Source organism: Palaemon carinicauda, chromosome 24, assembly GCF_036898095.1.
Source record: "Palaemon carinicauda isolate YSFRI2023 chromosome 24, ASM3689809v2, whole genome shotgun sequence".
NCBI classification, from domain to species: domain Eukaryota; kingdom Metazoa; phylum Arthropoda; class Malacostraca; order Decapoda; family Palaemonidae; genus Palaemon; species Palaemon carinicauda.
The window spans coordinates 50,917,215-50,924,714 of NC_090748.1; positions in this window are offsets into that span (position 1 = coordinate 50,917,215).

The following is a 7,500-nucleotide window of genomic DNA, read 5'->3' on the forward strand; positions in this document are numbered from 1 at the left end:
CCATTAAAGAACACTTTTCTGTACCTGTTTGGGGAAGAGAACGTGGAACTTTTTTGTGGGTCTGTAGGTGCTGACCTAAACTAGCACTCGCAATCAGACAAAATTACCTGAAAAAGATATCTTTCTTTGGGAGAAGCTCGTAGAATAGTATGACCCCTCCAATAAAGCTGCTTATGTATCAGGGGAAATAAATTAACTGGTCCCCACTCGGCATGGAGTCTAAAGAGGTGTGCTTTTAAAATTCTCCTGCATTATTTATGAGAAGACTCCCAGATCTGCAATATCTGAAATATGAAATTATCTCCTAAGTTGAAGAAACTAATGGGAAGAGATGGGGACCTGTTACGGTTCAAATAATGTTGGGAGAATAACGTGACTTTTGAAGTCTCTTGCTATGGTTGGATAAGAGCTGAAGCCAAAGGATCTGTATTGCTATGTAAGAATTTGGGTTCACTGAGCAAGATGGCTGATGACATTTATAAGATCATCATGTTGAATAATATGGCTGGCATCCTTAGATACCGTTGTCTCGGACATTCAGATGAAGAAGGGTCTGAAAAGGAAAGACTCGGATTTGAAATAGGAGAGAAGAAGAAGCAGCTGAAGGAGAATGATCCCTCTTATCCTTGTTCTTTCGACGAGTACTATATTTCTGCCATCGAGAGGATGGCCAATCCCTGCAAAAATCACAATTAGAACAAAAGGGGCATCGCTTACCACGACACCCAGCCCACAAAGGATGGGGATCTACTTCCACGAGGCTCATAAAGGTGTCATAAGGACGACCTTTAAAGGACAGGGTAGGTTCTCATACCAACTTGAGATACATTCATAATCCCTAATGCACTATAAAAGCAAAAGCACAAAGCATAGCATAGAGTGGACAACAGTCGCAAACAGACGTCCAACTGGGACGACAACCAAGAGTAAAGGGAGGCAAGTCCAACTGACTCGGACACACTACCCAGTGTGTGGGGTAAAGCTGGAACCCATATAAAGATACCAGGATCCTATAATTTCCTTATTTCTGGTATTTATTTATGAATATATATATATATATATATATATATATATATATATATATATATATATATATATATATATATATATTATCATCATTATCATTATTTGCTAAGCAACAACCCTAGTGGGAAACGATGGATGCTATATGCCCAGGGGCTCCAGCAGGGGAAAATAACCCAGTGAGGAAAGGAAAGGAAAAAGAAAATATTTCAGGAACAGTAACATTAAAATAAATATTTCCTATATAAACTATAAAAAATTAAACAAAGCAAGAGGAAGAGAAATAAGATAGAATAGTGTGCCTGAGTGTACCCTCAAGCAAGAGAACTCTCATCCAAGATTGTGGAAGACCGCGGTACAGAGGCTATGGCACTACCCAAGACTAGGGAACAATGGTTTGATTTTAGAATGTCCTAGAAGACTGCTTACCATAGCTAAAGAGCCTCTTCTACCCATACCAGGAGGAAAGTGGCCACTGAACAACTAAAGTACAGTAGTTAACCCCTTGGGTGAAGAATTACTTGGTAATCTCAAGTGCTGTCAGGTGTATGAGGACAGAGGACAATATGTAAAGAATAGGCCAGACTATTCTGTGTATGTGTAGGCAAAGGGGAAATGAACCGTAACCAGAGAGGAGAATCCAATGTAGTACTGTCTGGCCAGTGAAAGTACCAATATATATATATATATATATATATATATATATATATATATATATATATATATATATATATGTGTGTGTGTGTGTGTGTGTGAGTGTGTGTACAAATTGGATAAAAACCCCTAGCATCGCAAGAGGGTCTGCCCCTCTCTCTTATTCTTCTCCTGTACTTCTCTTTCTCGCTTTTGTCTAATTCTTTCCCATCCCGAGTTCCTGCCTTCGTGCTATAAACTGCATCGTATCCAGGGGTACTCTTCCTTTCCCCATATTCCCCACTTCCCTATCCTTATACTTATTATTATTATTATTATTATTATTATTATTATATATATATATATATGTACATATATATATATGTATATATATATATATATATATATATATATATATATATATATGTGTGTGTGTGTGTGTGTGTGTGTGTGTGTGTTTGAAATAGAAAAGTCCATTTTTGGAAACTGGACCTCTGTAGAAATAGTTGATTGGAGAATGGTAATTGCATTCGTGGGAGAATAGTCGAATTGATTAGTTCGTTCTTACTTTTTGTTCTCATTTTCGGTGTTCGTTTATGGACGGAAAGTAAACTGAATGATTGCCTTCTGTTAATATTAAATGTAAATTTTCAACTTTCCCCTCTTTGTATTCTAATTGAATTAATTAATATAATGTTAAATGTATTCCTTATAAGGAAACAGTTTTGTTTTCCCGTCTTTATTTTTCAACGATTGTTCGAGAGTTTCGGACAAGGGGAAGAAAACGGAGTTGATGACGATTTTTGGTCCGACAAGGAGTGTTGAGTCTTGCAAGAGTGTGTCCAGCGGTACCGACTGCACTGAAGAACGGGTGTTCTTTATTGGCCATTAAAAAGTGTCTGAAGATCCAGCCGGACCTAAAGAACGAGTGTTCTTTATGCATTTAAGAATGAATTATGAAATTCGAATCCAAGACGAAATTGTTCATGGAAATAGTGCAGGTAAAAGTTGAAACATAAAGACTTGCCTAAAATTGATTTTAGTTAGATAATTCTAACATATTCGAATTTAATCCTTTTTTACCACGTAAGACTTAATTTTTTTTTCGTCTCGGTTTTTTTTTTTTTTTTTTTTTTTTTTTTTTTTTTTTTTTTTTTTTTTTGCTACGACTCTTGTTGTTGGGCATAGCTGGGTAAGGAGGTTGTCTGATTTACGCCTGGAAGAATGTGACGGGTTTAGTTACATTTGCAAAGGGGGCGCAACCTTTGAAAACATCAAGGTTGAAGTTGAGCGGAATTTCGCTAACCCTAGGAGGTCTAGGCCAAATCGTATCTTTGTGTTCCTGGGCAACAATGATTTGTAGGATTCTTTGTATACTGTTGTTATTCCTTATAAGGAAAGGAGCAGTATCGGTCTTATTTTATACTTGTATTAATTTAAGCTTAGGTTAAGTTAGTAGCCTTTTCATTTATATAACCTGTTGATTAGCCTAGTTTTGCTGTTAGCATAATATGCTGTATTTTTTCATTAGGAAGTAACTGATGATAACTTGCTTTGCATTGACTTGATTAAGTTAAGTTTAGATTTTTTTCCTTGGGTAATTTAGTATTGGTTAAAAGCATTGTTGAAGATGGATGAGGCTGAAATAAAAAAGTTAATTAAAAAGAGGGCTTATGTTAAGGGTTTAATAACTCTTGATGTTAGGAAGATTGACTCTTTAAAGGACGATCAAATTAATGGTCATTTGTTACGAGAATTTATTCATAAAATTGATACTAATTTAGTGATAGTTGAGAATTTTGAAACAAGCATTTGTGAAATTGCTGCTGAAGATTATCTAGATAGTATTATGCAAGCAGCAAGAGATTATCATTATTAAATACAGAAAACTCTGTCTGAATTTAGAGTAAAATTTGATAATTTGTTTGGAGGTAAGAATACTCCTCAAAATAGTTCTAGTAAAATAAAGTTACCTCTCCCTCCTATTCAAATTCAGAAGTTTGAAAACAATGCAGCTAATCCATTTGCCTATTCTAACTTTAAGAATGCTTTTGATAATGCTTTGGCTAGTATGGCTAACTTAACTAATGCTCAAAAGTTTATTTATTTAAAGGGTTATTTGTTAGGTGAAGCGTTAAGTGTAGTAGAAAACATTACAGTAAATGATGAAGGTTTTGATTTGGCTTTTCAGCAATTAGATCTTAATTTTCTGAATGAAGACAACATAATTGATCAAGTAATTGGTGAAAATTTTGAACATTTATGAAGTAAAATCCCTTAGTGAAGTAGAATCTTTGGTTAGATCTTTGAATAATAAATTCATTGACTTGAGCGGACTTGGTATAGATCTGATTGAAGTCGATTCGGCTGCTCTATTGCTGATTAGCAAAATTGTAAATAGGAAACTTCCTGGAAATTTTCTAATAGAACTCTCTAGAACTACAGGATCTTCTTATCCTATTGTTTAACCAGTTGTTAGATAATTATCAGAGTATTATTGCACTCCTTAGTTTAGGTCATAGTGAAAATTCTGGTGCAAAACCTAAAGTTAATTTTGAAGGTAGAGACCTTAATTTCCAACAATCAACGTATAGTAATAAATCTACTGCTAGTAATGACTCTAATAAAGTTCAATTTACCAGTAAACCTTTATCTTCTGGTAGATGTAAATTTTGTAAAGAAACAGGTCATAACTCTTCTAGATGTACTAGGTTTGATACTTTGCAAGCTAGGAAGAATAGAGCTGAAGAACTAACTTAATGCATTAAATGCTTGAGTGATAGGCATGGGGCCTCAGAATGTCCGGGAAATAAATCATTGTTACCTTATAAATGTTTTTCTTGCAATAAATCTGAACATCATGGAGCAATGTGTTCTCATGCTATAAAGGATCTTGGTAAAAAGCTATTAAGTTGTCAATCAGGGTCTGAAATATTTGTTCCCTTTATTACACTCAAAGTTGGTAGGGGTAGGAAATCTTTTAAATGTTGTTTTCTATTAGACACTGGAGCCCAGTTTAGTGTTATTAATAAACAAATTGCTGATAGTAAATTAAGAGATTATTGTGGTGCTCCTTTATCTAGGTTAGTTTCTTCTTTTGGGTTGCCAGCTAGAGTTAGTGATGGATTTCATTTGGTAGCTGATTTAACAATGCCTTGTGGGAAAAAGTCTAGTTGTCTTTTTTTGCATTGGAAAATTTTAATCTTTCCTTCCAAATTCCTATGTTGCCTTCTGTAGTTAAAAATTTGGAATTTGCAGGTTATTCTGTATGTAATAATTACTCAGGCAGGAATTCTGAAATTGTAAACATATTAGGTATCCTAGGGAATGATATCGTTCAGGAATTTAGTCAGTTAGATTTAGACTCCGTAGAGTTGTTTAATATTAAGGTTAAAGTAATTAAGTTGGCCAATGGGGTTATTCCATTTGGTAGAGTAGTCAATTCTGTTCATCCTTCACAAAGGAAGCTGTTTTATAAGAGAATTGATTCTTATGAACCTTGTAAACCAGTAAGAGAGGAAGAGTCTTGTCCTATAATTTATAGTAATAAAATCTTGGAAAATAGACCAAGAAGTAATGGTAAATTTGAATCTGTTAGGTTTATTCCTCATAAGGAAATTAAATATGTACCTGAATGTCACAGAGAATCTAGAGTTTTTTATAATTCTTCCCTTAATTTGGAGATTAAACAGACTTCTAAGCCTGATGAGATGAGACTTCTGGAATGTGTTCCTCCTAAGCATCTTGGAAAACAGAAGTTATTAGTAAATTTTGCAGTTAATCCAGTGAGCTATAAGTTCGATCCATTGAATGATATCTTTCCTGATTTTTGTGTCGAGTATGGACTCGATAATTTCTACAACTAAGAATCAATTGGGATTAAAGATGAAAATTCCCTTCCTTATGAAGACCAACAAGTTGCTGAATTTGCTAAATCAATTTCTTTTCATGAAGGACATTATCACATTCAGTTACAATGGGAAAAGGATTTAATTGAAAAAGACCCAAACAATTTAAAGATTTCTTTGGCAGTTGCTGAGCGGATTTACTCTAAGTTAGAAGATCAGAATATATCCTCTAAATATGAGGAAGTTTTTGATAGACAGGAGGAGCTTGGCATTATTGAGCCTGTTAAAAATAGAGCCGCAGGTCAGGTATTCATTCCTCATCGTCCTGTCATAAGAAATGATGAAAATGTCACCACTAAAATCCGTCCTGTATTTAATTGTAGTTTAAATGTGGGAAAAGATCCTTCATTAAATGAAGCCGCTTTCCCTAGTATTGATTTGATGAACAACTTGTTGTCTTTGGTTTTGTTTTCAGGAATAATGATTATGTAGTTGTAGCTGATATAGTGAAGGCTTTTCTCCAAGTTAGGTTATCTTTAGAGCCTGATTGAAAGAGATTTTGTTTCTTTTGAAAGGTAAATGGGAAGTTTGTTGCTTATAGGTATAATACCATAATTTTTGGATTTGTAAGTTCTCCCTTTACATTGAATTATATTATTTAACATCATTTGTCTAGCTATAGAGGGAATGAAGTAGCTTCTCTGATTAAAGACAAATTTTACATGGATAACTTATTGCTCTCTTCTAATCAGAGAGCCCAGATACCATTTATTATCAAATCTATTAAGGAAATTATGAATTCAGGGGGGTTGCCCTTACGGGAGTGGGGTTCTAATATTCCTGCTTTGTTATCTACTCTTGATGAAGATGAAAAGGTAGCTTCTTCTGAAATGTAGATTTTAGGATATATTTATGACTCTAACCAAGATACCTTACAATTAAAGGTTAAGCAATTGAACAAGGGTGCTTCCTCAAAGCGTCAGATTTTGTCAGCTTTGTCTTCTGTCTTTGACCCTATTGGTATATTTGCACCTATAATGCTGCAGGGCAAGCTTATTATTCGTAAGTTGTGCCAGCAAGTTTCGAACTGAGATGAAACAGCTAGTGCTGAAATTTCTAAGTTATGGAGTAAATTTTGTAGTTCTTACAGTGAGGTTAGTGAGGCTTCTTTTTCCAGACAAACTTATAAAACTGATGCTCCTGTCAAGCTTTTTTGTTTGCAGATGCTTCTAAGGAAGCTTATGTTTGTGCTACGTATGCTGTGCAAGGTGATCATAGTTCCCCGATATTTGCTAAGACTAAAGTTAGCCCTGTTAAGGAGAAAACTCTCCCGACTTTAGAGCTTTTGGCTGCTCAATTAGCTTTGAAGTGTTTTGATATTTTTTAAAGTAATCTATTAAATTGTGCTAAAATTGAAAGCATAACTCTTATTATAGATAGCCAAGTAGTTGTTAGTTGAATTCTTACTAACAGGGCTCCTAAGAGAAACACATTTGTAAATAATAGGTTGAAGGAAATTTCTAATCTGTTAGATAGGGTTTCTGATAGATTTTTTAGAGTCTCATTAGCTTATATTCCTTCATCTAGCAAGCAGGCTGATTTATTTACTAAACCTGGTACTTGTAAGCATTTTCTTGAAAATTTCAGTCTTTGGATCAAAGGGCCTTCTTGGTTGAATTCTCCTGACGAGTGGCCTAAGGGTCTTTTGGGTTGTATCCCTGATAATGTGAAGGGTGACTTAATTTCTCCTGTAATGTTTCCTTAAAAGGAACCTCTTGTAAATATTAGTAATTTTTCTAGTTTTTCTTGACTAATAAGTGTAGTTTCTAAGGTATTTACTGTTGTATATAAGTTTAGGAAAATTCAAGCTGACCCTGTTGAAGCAGCTTCTAATTACCTTCTAAGGTTGATGCAAGAGGAAGCTTTTCCTCTTGAATTATCTTATCTAAAGAGTAGAGATTCTTCAGTTGAAGTTCCACCTTTAGTTAGGCAGTTC